Source organism: Amblyraja radiata, chromosome 7 (genome assembly GCF_010909765.2).
Source record: "Amblyraja radiata isolate CabotCenter1 chromosome 7, sAmbRad1.1.pri, whole genome shotgun sequence".
Classification (NCBI taxonomy): Eukaryota; Metazoa; Chordata; class Chondrichthyes; order Rajiformes; family Rajidae; genus Amblyraja; species Amblyraja radiata.
In genome coordinates this window covers 59,996,354-60,010,468 of record NC_045962.1, presented here as the reverse complement: position 1 = coordinate 60,010,468, position 14,115 = coordinate 59,996,354, and the positions used below count along the sequence as shown (strand labels likewise).

General features: G+C 41.3%; 1 protein-coding gene and 1 long non-coding RNA gene across 10 annotated transcripts in view; one reads left to right on the top strand and one right to left on the bottom strand.

Annotated features, from left to right (window-relative positions):
- The window catches only part of nckap5 (NCK associated protein 5), a 486,547-nt gene that overhangs the window by 298,205 nt on the left and 174,227 nt on the right, over positions 1 to 14,115 (top strand). The window lies entirely within an intron of this gene.
- LOC116975485 overlaps positions 8,310 to 14,115 on the bottom strand; it is a 40,975-nt gene continuing 35,169 nt past the window's right edge. Inside the window, exon 3 of the long non-coding RNA XR_004412633.1 lies at positions 8,310 to 8,410. This is a non-coding gene — a long non-coding RNA (uncharacterized LOC116975485). The remainder of the gene's footprint in view (positions 8,411 to 14,115) is intronic.

Sequence of the window (14,115 nt, the reverse complement as noted above, 5' to 3'; positions counted from 1 at the left end):
AGGAACAGATGCTGGTTTAAAACAATGAAGGACACAAAATGCTGGAGTAACTCAGCGGGACAGGCAGCATCTGGGAGAGAAGGAATGGGTGACGTTTTGGGTCGAGACCCTTCTCCAGAGATGTTGAGTTACTCCAGCATTTTGTGTCTAACTCCAGATGAAGGTGCAAGCGGTCCCTGATAAATGTAATTTGGACTTCCACGAGTCCAATTATATGAATTGGAGCAGAGCACAGAGGACTTTCCTGCACTGGAGATCATAGACATAGGCAGAAACAAGCTAATGGATGAGTAAAGATGGCAAATTAATGTTTGAATCCAGTAGATAAAATACATTTGGAGAATGATGTGATAAGATGGTGAGTGCAAATTGAAGAGAAACCTGAGAAACATGAGCAATGAGGATACCCTAGGTATACTTAAAGGCAAGAGGAAGAATGTTGGGTATTGGGAATGCCAGCAAGGCAACTGAGTAACACAATAGCTTGTAATATTTAGTTTTAACTCGAAACTGAGCATTTGCATTCTATGTAGCTTGAATGTCGATTTGTTCAGCAATTTCTTCATTTTTGTGCGTCTTTTCATAATAAAATTGGCTTTTGTATATTCAATAATAATCCAATATGTGGTATTTGGTTTGACATTTATGTTACTTTGATATGAATGCAGCCTTGTTTGAAGGATTTAAACATGGAGTTATGCAAGAGTTCCTTCAAATTTTAACAAAATATTAAAATATATTATGTTCTCTTAAAGCAATATAGGGGTTATGTTCATCACATTTTATAGCAGTTATTTTTCAGATGATAATCATATATTAAAATATGTATCCATGAGTGAATTTATTTCTCATAGATCACCATCTTTTAGTCATCAATAATATCTCATCATTCTTTAGTAAATTATATGAAATCAAAACAGATAAGTTTCATTTTCTGTTGGTAAATTACTGAGAAAATCATGTAGAAAAAAAACATAGATTATTTGCAATAAAGATTCTTATCCTGTGTTGAGCATTGTTAAAAATGAAATTTAGTCAAAACTGGGAAAACTTGCTCTGACATTTCTCACATAGTGAAAGAAAATATACAAAATAAAAGTGAGACATAATTCATTTCTGTTTATATTGAAAGTAGCCTCTAATTCAAACGGCCATTCAGAGAATTAACATATTGCAGATTGGGCAAATACTTGCTAGCTTTGCAACTGCCAGGATTGATTGACCCTGACTTGTAATTAGTATCACACACATACCTTAGATTCTTTCACATTGTTCAGAAAAAATGAAATGCATAAAAGTTATGTGAGGATTATTGTACTGCCCAAATGAGCAGAAATTTAGCTTATTAGTTGAAGTAAATTGCGATGGAATAATCGGGAATTACTTATTTTGATCTTTTCGAATACGGGAGTTGGTGTGGATTTCTCGTATTTTGATTATTAGATTTTATGAAATTACACTAAATAGCATATGTTAATATTCTAGATGTAAATTTGTAAATAATGAATCTTCTTCACAGTGTTGAACAAAATTAATACTTTTCAAAATATTTTGGAATGTTGTACATAATTACTACGAAGCTGTTTATTTCAAAGTAGGTTGACAGTGGCGTAGGTTTGAACCCTTATGAAAAAGAAACTTTTCTCATGTTTTACATTATGGAAGTCTCTGAGCTTAGAATGTTTTGCATTCCATTAGGAAAGCTTTATGCACACATTTGTAAGAGGATTAAGATTGTTATTGATAGGGATGGAGAGGGTCCATATGTTAAAATGCTCAACTGGGGTAAGGCCAAATTTGAGGGTGTGAGGGAAGGTCTCGCTCAAATTGACTGGAGCAGGTTATTTGAGGGGAAAGGAACATCGGCCAAGTGGGATGCTTTTAAAAGTGTGCTCACGAAAGCTCAGGATATGTACTGTACACCCCCGTTACAGGGCAAAGCAGGCAAACGTAAGGAAGCTTAGCTGACGTGAGAAATTGAGGTGTGGTCAAATACAAGAAGGATGCGTGGGACAGGTATAGGCAGCTGGGATCAAGTGCATCCCTGGAGGAGTTTCGGGAACTAAGGAGTAAACTGAAAAAGGAGATCAGAAGGGCAAAAAGGGGCCAGGAGAAACTGTAGCTCCAGCGGGTAGCATTATGGACAATCCCAAAAGATTTTATAAATACATAAGGGGGAAAAGGGTAACTAGAGAGAGAGTGGGACCTCTCAGGGTTCAAAGCGGTCACCTCTGTGTGGTGTCACAAGAGATGGGCAAGGTCCTCAATGAGTATTCCTCCTTTGTATTTACCGAGAGGAAAGAGAGTTGGACGGAAGAACTTGGGGCAGTCAATGGAAGTGTCTTGAGAGCAGTCAGTGTTATCGACGAAGAAGTACTGAAGGTACTGTCGTGTATGAAGGTAGACAAATCTCCAGGGCCTGATCAGATATATCCAAGGCCGTTGCGGGAAACTAGAGAGGAAATTGTGGGAGCCCTGGTTGAAATTTACGAGTCGTCGTTAAATACAGGTGCCGGAAGACTGGAGGGTGACAAATGTTGTGCCTCTTTTCAAGAAGGGCTGCAGGGAAAATGCTGGAAACAATAGGCCGGTGAGCGTAACATCTGTAGTTGGAAAATTACTAGAGTATTCTGAGGGATAGGTTATACAGGCATTTGGATCGGCAAGGGCTGATTAGGGATAGTCAGCATGGTTTTGTATGTGGGAGGTTGTGTCTCACAAATCTGATTGATTTTTTTGAAGACTTGCCCAAAACGTTCGATGAGGGCAGAGCTGTAGATGTTGTGTACATGGATTTTAGTAAGGCATATGACAAGGTCCCCCATGGTAGGCTACTCTGGAAGGTTAGATCGCATGGGGATATAGCTGAATGGATAGCAAATTGGCTCCATGGAAGAAAGAAGAGGGTGATGGTGGAAGGTTGCTTCTTGGACTGGAGGCCTGTGACCAGTGGTATGCCTCAGGGTTCGGTGCTGGGCCTATTTCTGTTTGTGATCTACATCAATGATTTGGATGAGAACAAACAGGGCAAGATTAGCAAGTTTGTTGATGATACAAAATTGAGTGGCTTTGCAGATAGTGAAGATAGTTGTTAAAGATTGCAGCATGCTCTGGATCGATTGGCCAGGTGGGCGGAGGAATTGTTAATGGAATTTAATACAGAGAAGTATGAGGTGTTGCATTTTTGGACGTCGAACAAGAGCAGGATATACACAGCAAATGGTAGGCTGCTGGGTTGTGTTGTAGAGCAGAGGGATCTAGGAGTACAGGTGCATGGTTCCTTGAAGGTTGAGTAGCAGGTAGATGAGGTGGTCAAAAAGGCTTTTGGCACTGGTCTACATCAGTCAGAGTATTGAGTGTAGAAGTTGGGAGGTCATGTTGCAGTTGTATAAGACGTTTGTGAGACCGCATTTAGAATATTATGCTCAGTTCTGGGCACCATGTTATAGGAAAGATATTGTCAATCTTGAAAGGGTTCAGAAAAGATTTACGAGGGTGTTGCCAGGTCTAGAGGGTATGAGCTATATGGAAAGTTTGAGTAGGCTGGGACTCTATTCCATGGAGCGTAGGAGGATAAGGGGGGATCTTATAGAGGTTTCCAAAATCATGAGAGGAATAGATCGGGTAGATGCACAGAGTATCTTGCCCAGGGAGGGGGAATGAAGGACCAGAGGACATAGGTTCAAGGTGAAGGGGAAAAGATTTAATAGGAATCCGAGGGGTAACATTTTCACACAAAGTGTCGTGGGTGTATGGAACAAGCTGCCAAATGAGGTAGTTGAGGCTGGGACTACCCCATCATTTAAGAAACAGTTGGACAGGTACATGGATAGGACAGATTTGGATGGATATGGACCAAGTGCAGGCAAGTGGGACTAGTGTAGCTGGCACATTGTTGGCTGGTGTGGGCAAGTTGGGCCGAAGGGCCTGTTTCCACACTGTATCACTCTATCACTCTATGACCAATTGCACTGCAACTCCCCATGTGCAACGGAGCAGATGAACATCAGGGGGCTACCATTTGAGCAGTCTTGCTTCTTTGTACAGGTACCATCCAAGAGACATGCAACGGAATCCAATAGGTAATATCTATGTAGTTGGTATGTACCAGTTGGGCAATTTGTTCAAGAGTGGAAAAAGAAGATGTTTAGTTTAGTTTAGAGCTGCAGCATGGAAAGGTCCTTTGGCCTACTGAATCCACGTTGACCATCGATGACCCATTCACACTAGTTCAACGTTATCCAACCTTCTCATCCTACACACTACGGGCAATTTACAGAGGTTAATTAACCTACAAACCTGCATGTCTTTGGGATGTGGGAGGAAACCGGAGCACCAGGAAGAAACCCATGGGTTTCACAGGGAGAACGTGCAAACTCCGCACAGACGGCACCCAAAGTCAGAATCAAACCCAGCACTCTGGCACTGTGCGGCAGCAGCTCTACCGCTGTGCCATCATATCTTGCTCATTCAAGTGCCAGTCCAAAGGAAACAACATGATGTCCTAATTATCACCACTTTCTTTGCTCCTCACTCCTTCAGATTCAGTTCTTTAATTTCTGTCTTTTCCTTTTACCTCTCACACATCTTCTTTCCCTCTCTTAATTTTGTTTGCTGTACATAATTTAATGTTAAATTAATCATTCTATGTTGCATTTCATTGCGATTCTATGTATGCTATCGAATGTGCGTTCTTTGGTTCATTTTAATTTGTCACCAAGTGTTGGAAATGATCAGACTCACACATAGTGATTAGAATCCATAGTATTTTATTAGCAACTCTGCAGAGGAAACACAACCAGCACTCGCATGGTACAGTCCATCCTCTCCCGTCACTCGGGACACGATTGGTGGTGAAACAGGTGTCGGAGATTGAAACGGCACTCCCGGGGACGAAGCAGGAGACTTTGGCACAGGTGGAGGCGGCGTTGCCATCGGCAAAGTAACCGGATCAGAAACAGGTTGTGCTGGTGCAGTCGGGCCAATGCCACTGGATGTGGATGGAAGTACACTTGTGCGGTCAGGATAGTACGGAGGTGGTGCTGGCTCATTCACAGGCAGGATATGTTGCCTATTATGTCTGTAGGTGCCGCCAGCGGCATTGACCAAATATGAACGTGGCTCGGAGGCAGTTCCTAAAATTACGCCAATGCGGTCGTGACCTTTGTCGGTTTGCAGACGCACCACTTGCCCCTCGGCTAGTGGCGGAAGTGGTCTGCTCGTTTTGTCATACCACCCTTTCTGAATGTCGCGCTTTAGTTGTAGTCTGGACTGGACCTCTGATGGTGGGACCACTTGCGGAACTAGTGCTTGCTTCGCCACAGGCAATGTGGCTTGGGTCTGCCATGACATCACACGGTAAGCGGGTGAACCCAATATAGAGTCGCGGGTGCAATTGCACAGGTTAAGCAGGTCCAGGTACACATCTGATTTTGCCCTGTGAGTCCGTTCCATTAATTGTTTGGCACTCCTGACGGCGCGTTCAGCCAGCCCATTCGACTGAGGATATTCAGGGCTGCTGGTGATTTGATGAAAACCCCAGCGTGCAGCAAAGTCTTTGAAGTACTGGCTGGTAAATTGACTGCCATTATCAGATAGTAGTTGACATGGAGCTCCGTGGTCTGAGAAATGGCGTGCCAGCTTCTGAACTATCCCATGAGAAGTGGGGCTACTACGGACATCTATGTCAAACCAACCAGAATACGAGTCGACAAGAACCAGGTATTGTTTGCCACGCCACTCAAATATGCCAGTCGCCACTGGACCACGGAAGGGCAGGAACCGGGTGTGAGAGAAGTGGTTGCTTTTTTTGATGTGGTGCCAAACTATTGCACACTGCACAGAATTCCACTTTCTTGTGAATGTAATCGGCCATGCCAGGCCAGTAAAACATGTCTTTTGTTCAAAGGACAGTTGCTTCGGTGCCTGGGTGTCCCGCATTGGACAGCTTCAAAATACTTGCTGTGTGGAGAGACAGGAACTACAGTCTTTTACGATACCAGTACCAGTTGTAGTACCAGTTCATCACAAATGGCAAAGAAGGGCCGAACTGGAAGTGGTAGATTGTATTGCTTGTCAGGCCAACCGCACTTAATGACGGAGAAGAGCAATCGTAAGGTATCGTCAGCAGCAGTTTGAGCTACCAGTTCCTCCAAGCAGGATGAGGGAATAAAGGAAACAGTCATTACCACAAAACTGTCATCTTGTGAGGGTGAACCCTCACAGGTCTTTCGAGGAGCAAGCGAGATGGTGTCAGCCAGGTGCATGTCCTTGCCACATTTGTAGGTCAGAACAATGTCATAGTTCTGAAGCTGGAGCAACATCCGTTGAAGGCGTCCTGGAGAGGCGTGTATTGGTTTGTTCAAGATGCTGATCAGGGGTTGGTGGTCAGTTTCAATCGTGACCATGTTCCCGAAGATAAAGTAATTAAACTTCTTGCATGCGAAAACGACCGCTAGCAGCTCCTTTTCAATCTGGGCGTAGCGTTGTTCCATGTCAGTCATGTTGCGCGAAGCAAAGGCAACAGGCCTGTTGCCGTTACCATGCTGCTCCTAAACCGTACTCTGAGGCGTCACAAGTCAGTATGACCGGTAATTTAGTATCAAAGTAGGCAAGAGTGGGGGCACAAGACATCTGCTGCTTAAGAGTGTCAAACGCCCTCTGCTGTTGCTCAAGCCAGGCCCAAACAGTGCCTTTATGGGTCAGCTGGCAATGAGGCCGATATTTCACTGAAGTTTGGAATACATTTCCACAAGTAGTTTACCATGCCAAGGAATCTTTGCAGGCTGAGCACGACTGTGGGTGCTGGTAACTCATTGATAGCAATGGTTTTCGATGGATCGGCATTGAGGCCGTCTTTAGTGAACACATGGCCTACATAGTTCACCTCATTTACTCTGAATTTGGACTTTAGAGGGTTAAACTTGAGGATGATTTTTATGTTTTATTCTCTTTTTTCTATTTTCTTTTTCCCAACTTTCTTCACTCATTCGTCTTTTTTCTTTTTCTTCACACACTATATCTCACGTCTTTCTATCAGTTACTATCTAACTTATTTTTCTTATTCTAATCTTTCTTTAATATAACAACAACAAAAAAAGAAGCTGTACATAAAATGTATTATTAAAATATATATTAGGCACTTTGGTGCCATATGATTGTACTTACTTCTAATAAAATAAAATTTAAAAAAAAATGAAAAACTTGAGGATGATTTATTTTGCGCAGTCCAGAACCTTTATTAAATTTGCGTTGTGTTCTTGAATAGTTTGTCCAGCAACAAGGATATCATCATCTACGATGGAGCATGGGTAGCCTGCAAACAATTGTTCCAGAGTGTGTTGAAATACTTCACCAGCAGAGGTTTGCCGAATGGCATACGAAGAAATTTGTACCGTCCAAAGGTTGTGCTGAAGGTAGTTCATTTGGAGGCGTTGTGATCCAGGGCAATCTGCCAGAATGAACTCTTGGCATCTAGTACTGTGAATACAGTCGCCTCGCCCAGCTGCGCTGCAATCTCTTCCACTATGCGCCAAATGGAGCAAATGGAGGCGTGATCGTGTAAATCTGGTCTCCAAATGGAGGCGTGATCGTGTAAATCTGGTCTCCAAATGGAGGCATGGGTTCGTATCCCACTTCTGACAGAATGTAGTTGAGGCCAGTTCATTGGCTATATTTAAGAGGGAGTTAGATGTGGCCCTTGTGGCTAAAGGGATCAGGGGGTATGGAGAGAAAGCCGGTACAGGATACTGAGTTGGATGATCAGCCATGATCATATTGAATGGCGGTGCAGGCTCGAAGGGCCAAATGGCCTACTCCTGCACCTATTTTCTATGTTTCTATGTTGGAAATGATCACTCGCACATAATGATTAGAATCCATAGTCATTTATTAGCAACTCTGCAGAGGAAACACAAGGTGCTTATTTTATACATGCATACTACTACCACTACTAGTGCTCGCTAATAAGCCTGTGGGCGGAGCCACAGTATGAGTGACACTGATCTACACCAAGCCTATTGCAAACCTTTACAAAAATTCTGCGTGCAAATGTAAATGTAATTAGTATCTGGCAAAAACAGTAAAATTGGGACAGTAATGTAAGTATTGCATAGTTTTATTAATCCTCATCATGGTTTACATCTTTTGGATATATTTGAAAAAGATTATTGTGCTACTGCAAACCAGTTAATGAAGTTCCAGTTTATTATAGAATGATAGTTTCACAAATTTAGTACGCACATTAACTAACTTAATTCCAACTTTGAAACAAAAACAACGGAAAGAATTTACATTCATGCATACTTACCAAAAGATCCAAAGGTTTATTGCAATGTGTAGCTTATTTCTGGAAATGATGGAGGTAAAAGATTAAATAATTGCCTTCAAATCCATTCAACCATTTGGAATTCTTGAGCACATGGCAGAATGAAAATAAAAAGCATATTAAAAAATGATGATGAAGATATTCACTTGCAACAACAACTAAACAAATATGGATTGCATACATAACAACAAATAATCTCAAATATTCAACTCTGAGTCACATCCAATTTTTCAAAACATGACAGTAGTGACTTTTATTCTACCTGGGGGGGGTTATGTTTTACACAAAGTATAAAGTCATGGGCAGACTGTTCTTATACAGCTCGCTGACATATATTGCAGGAACGACATCTCATTCTCTATCTTTGCAGTGAAGAAGAAACTCAGTTGGAAAAATGCAATAGGTTCAAAATGTATTAACTTATTTGTGTCATAAAAAATTATTTGTAGTTGCTACATATCGTGAAGTACATGCCACATCAATAAAATAGACATTTTAGCAGTTATTCTTCCACCCTGTCTGTTGTAATAATTACCTTCTCACCATGAAAGAACTTATGGCTTGCAAATTTGACAGGGATCACCGAGTTCAATGTAATCACCCAGTTCACTGTAATAAATGGCCCAAATGATTCTGGGTCATTCTTTTGTATGAGGCAAATAGAACATTGAGGTGGATTAAACCCCAGGGCCTGACCATGTGCATCCTTCAACCTTGTGGGAAGCTGAGGAAAAATTGCAGAGGTCTTTGCAGAGATATTTGCATCATATTACATCATATTTCATCGATGAAGTTCCAGAAAACTGGAGAGTGGCTGATATTATATTGTTATTTAAGAAGCTCAGCTAGGACAAGCCAGGGAACTGCAGGTCGGTGAGTCTGATGTCAGTGATGTGGATGTTGTTGGAAGAGATTTTTGAGACAGGATCCGCTAGCATTTGGATAAGCAGGGACTGATTAGAGATAGACACAAAAACTGGAGTAACTCAGCGGGACAGGCAGCATCTCTGGAGAGAAGGAATGGGTGGCGTTTCGGGTCGAGACCATTCTTCAAGGGTCTCGACCCAAAATATCACCCATTCCTTCTCTCCAGAGATGCTGCTTGTCCTGCTGAGTTACAACAGCTTTTTGTACTTATCTTTGGTTTAAACCAGCATCTGCATTTCCTTCATACACACTGATTAGGGACAGTCAGTATGTCTTACGGCAAGGCAAATCATGTCTCATGAATCTGAAAAAGGTTTTTGAAGAGGTCAGCAAGAGGAACAATTTACAATTTTACCAAGCCAATTAGCCTACAGACCTGTATGTCTTTGGAATGTGGGAGGAAACGGGAGGACCCGGAGAAAATCCGCTCCGGTCATAGGGACAACATACAAATTCCATATGGACAGCACCGTAGTCAGGATCAAACTTAGATCTCTGGCGCTGTAAGGCAGCAACTCTACTGGTGCACCATCATGCTGCCCAGCCATATCTAATGACTTGGACTGCACTGCCTTCTATCATAGAGAATTCAACCAGCACTAGCTCCAGATGAAGAAATTTCTCCTGATTTTAGTTTCAAATGGCTTGCCCGTATCTTGAGTCTGTCCTTCCTGATTCTGCACTCTCCAGTCATTCGGAAACAATTCCTTTATTTCGTCTTTATTCGCCTGTGCTCTTCTAAACATAGGCCTAATTGACATTCACTTTCTGTATTTATGGAGCTTTCTTATTTATTTATTTGTTTTTGGAGATTTGAATTTTGATGGAAATGCCAACATTTAATGGCAAATCCAGAACCCTGTCATTCTTCTGGTGAAAGCTTTCTTTCAATGCTATTGGGGAAGGAGGTCCAGGAATTAGATTCATAAATGATGAAGGAACAGTTATATAATTCAGTATTGTGAAGAATATAACATGTAGAGTAACATTCCGGTGGCCGTGCTCCCATGCAATCAAAGCCCTTGTCTGGTGAGGTGGAGATCATAGTTTTTGGGAGGTGCTGTCAGAGTACAAATACTAACAGTGGTGGGTACACAAAAATGCTGGAGAAACTCAGCGGGTGCAGCAGCATCTATGGAGCGAAGGAAATAGGCAACGTTTCGGGCCAAAACCCTTCTTCAACCCTGTTCCATCGATGCTGCTGCACCCGCTGAGTTTCTCCAGCATTTTTGTGTACCTTCGATTTTCCAGCTTCTGCAGTTCCTTCTTAAATACTAACAGTGGTGCATGTTCTCACAGTTGCATGCCATTGTTTGTGAAAATGAATACTTTGGGTGGAACATCTGTACAATCTATGCCACACCTACTAAGATGCCCACTTCTTGGGGAACAATGCTGCCTGGAAGATCTAGCGGTGGCAGACGAGTAGTCTGTCCACTGTGCAAGAGCGTCGCCAAACATTTGAAACATAGATGATGGACACGAAAGAAGAAGAGGGGTGGTAAACAGGGTGTTAATCAAGTGTGCTGCTTTTTCCTGGATTGTATTGTTGGGAATACATACATAGCAAGTATATAATAATTTATCACAGAGCTAATTCATGCCATATAAATGGTGGCATTATCATGGGATGTCAAGTAAGAGTGACAACCAGTGGATACTTGGGGTCTGAGTTACATGTATAACTACAGTGGTTATATGGCTGGTTTCATTTTAGTCTGGTGGAGAGTGATCCCACAATATTGAAGGCGAGGGTAGTGGAATGCATGAATGATCGTGAGAAATAAACCTACCTGACCTGAGGGGAGGATATAGGTGGAAGGAGACAGGTAGATAGCCATTGTTTGGCACTTTAGTGGCACTGATCAGCCCATCATTGAACATCACTGAATAAAGTTGTAAATTGCTTTATATTTTGAGGTGTAATAAATAGAAGTGAATGGTGTGCAATCAAAAGCAAACATTCATTCTTCGCAGCTTGCGAAGGAAGGTCATTGATGAAGTAGCTGAAGATGGCCAAGCCAAGGATACTGCCCTGAAGAACCTCTGCAATGATGTCCTTGGACAGGAATAATTGTATTTCAGTCTCCTTTGTTCTTTAAACACTGGGATGTTTTTAAAGGGAGCCACTTGCATCTTGCCTCTGAAATTCATTTATTTGGACCAAGGCTGTAATGATGAAAAAAACAAAGTGGTCATGGTAAAACTCAAAATTGGAATCAGTGAGCAAATTGTCAGTGATTAAGTGGCGATTGATCGCACTGTAATTAACTGGATTAGATTTACAATGATTTTTGTCAACAGGACATGCTTGAACAATATTTGCAAATTGCTAAATAACTGCCAACATTATATCTGCATATGAACAGCTTACTAGAGGTATGACACAAAATGCTGGAGTAACTCAGCGGGACTGGCAGCATCTCTGGAGAGAAGGAATGAGTGATGTTTCAGGTTGAGACCCTTCTTCAGACTCTTGATAGAGGTGTGGCCGGGTCCACCACACTATAGGTGATTTTGTCAAGTCCCGTATCCTTGGGTCTATCCAGTATTGGATTCCAGTACTTTGATTTAATCCAATGCTTATAAATTCAGCTAGGTTTGGTAATGCTATTCAGTATGCATGTACATCAATGCTGCAGCTTTATTAGATTGTCATTTCATATTTGGTATGTCCAGGACACTGTTTCCTGGGACAGATATATCTGCCACATAAGGGTGAGGTCAGGTAGGTTTATGTTTCATGCACTAGACTCAATCTACTAGCTACATCCTTTAGAACTTCAACATTTTTTTCAGTATAGGTGCTACGATACCACTTTTGCTGGTAGATGTTTAATTCTCCCTGCAAGTGTACATTCTTTATTCATGATACTTCCAGTACTTCTTCCAAGTGTTGTTCAAAATGGAGGAACCCTGATTCATTAGTTGAGGATAACAAAAGGTTTGGATTCAATGTTGATTGCTATTCCTTCCCACCTTATACCATTTTATTATATTTGGTAGGCTTCAGTGGGCAATATTTTCTCAAGGATTGTTATAGCAGAGTTTAGCATGTTGTCTGTAAAGTGGATTCAGTGATTATGATTATATAAGGTTGTTGTTTGAACATTTTTGCAGGACAATTCTCCTGATTTAGACACCCATCTCCAAATGTTTGTTAGGAGAACTTTGTACGGTCAACTGGCTTGGGAACGACTATTGGGAACCCCAGATTCAGTGCCTAGGTCAAAGCTGGACAGTTCATCTGGTTTGTTCTTTTCCTGTTTTAATGTTGTGGTTGTAATACAACACAGTGGGTTGTTGCTTGGCCTTTTTAAGTCAACAACATTGATGGCTCAGGAATCGTGTAAGATGTTAGATATCCTCCTCCTCCACATGATGTTTATAATCTAAATGGATTCTCAGGACAGTTCAACAGTTTTGTGTCATCATTACAATAGCTCGCAATCTATAATTGCTGGTTATTAATATGAATTGATATTTTATTATGGAATTTTCACTCTGGTCTCTGCATTGTTAGTCCAAACTTGTGGATTATGAGTCCAACAACTTAACTGCTGTACTTCCGCCAAACTCTTTGCTCTTTTTCCCTCAACTTTACATTATTTTCAGGGTATATATGTACAAAATCATTAAAAAAAGGTTTAGGGTACAGAAGGTGACCATTTGGCAGATGTCCCCATACCTGTTTAAAAAAAGATCCTCAATCAAATCCATCGCTGGAAGTCCTGGGTGTTCAAGTACACCTGCAAGTATTGCTTCCATTGAAGGGTTCAGCTTCTATTGCCATTTTAGACAGTGAGCTTGTGCAGTAACTACTGTATATTCAGATTTAACCCAGATTTATTTATATTAATTAACTCATCTCCAAAATTCAATCATATTAAATGTTAATATTAAAATGTTTCACAGTCTGCATTCATAGCGTATCATTCACTCTTAAATGTTGCTGTCATATTCAGATGTAGATATTTTTTTAATCGTTGATCTTTAATTATCCTCATTCTTTACTTTTGCATCCGAAGATATTTTCTCACACTTATCCAAAGTAATTTGCATCTTAATCTCTATTGCACTAACATTCCTATATCCTTCTTAAGTTTTTAATCTTCATTGTTTGACAAATCTTGCTTTTGTCAGCATACTTCGGTATTACATATCTAAGTTATTGTTCACATCTACCTCAAGGTATACTAATAAACTACAGTTTGATCAACCCTCCTAATTCTTCAATTTTTAATATGTCAATAAACTTCTAGCCATAGTTATACATTGCCATATATGCTATGCAATTGAACTTTTCTGCATTTGAAAGCAGAAATTTCTTGAATGGTAGGCATCTTATCAAATTCTCTGAATCTACTGCTTTGTCCTTAAGGGGCTGTCCCACTGCGGCGACCTAATCTGCGAGTTTAGAAGAGTTTTCCCTTGACTCAAACTCGCAGCATTGTCGACACGAGGTCCTAGGAGGTCCTATGAGGTCACTGGAACTCTCCTTCATGCTCAAGGGAAGTTCCCGAATACTCGTGGCCTCAGGTCGCAGAAACATTTTCAGCGTATTGAAAAATTTTCCACGAGTAAAATTTGGTCGGCATGGGTCTTTTAAACTCGTAGTGCAGTGGAGTGGGGTCACTCTTTACTTACAGTCACTCGAAGGCAGCAGTAGGCAATCTCCTTCGCTGACCGAGCATTTTGATTGGTTCATTGGAGTTTCAGGAGCAAGGAAGGTAAAATGTCCGCTAAACTTTATTAAACTTCTTAAAAGTGTCTCCAGTCCTTCTCCCCCTCTTCTCTCCCCTTCTCCCCCCATTCTCTCTCCTTCTCTCTCCTTCTCTCTCCTTCTCTCTCCTTCTCTCTCC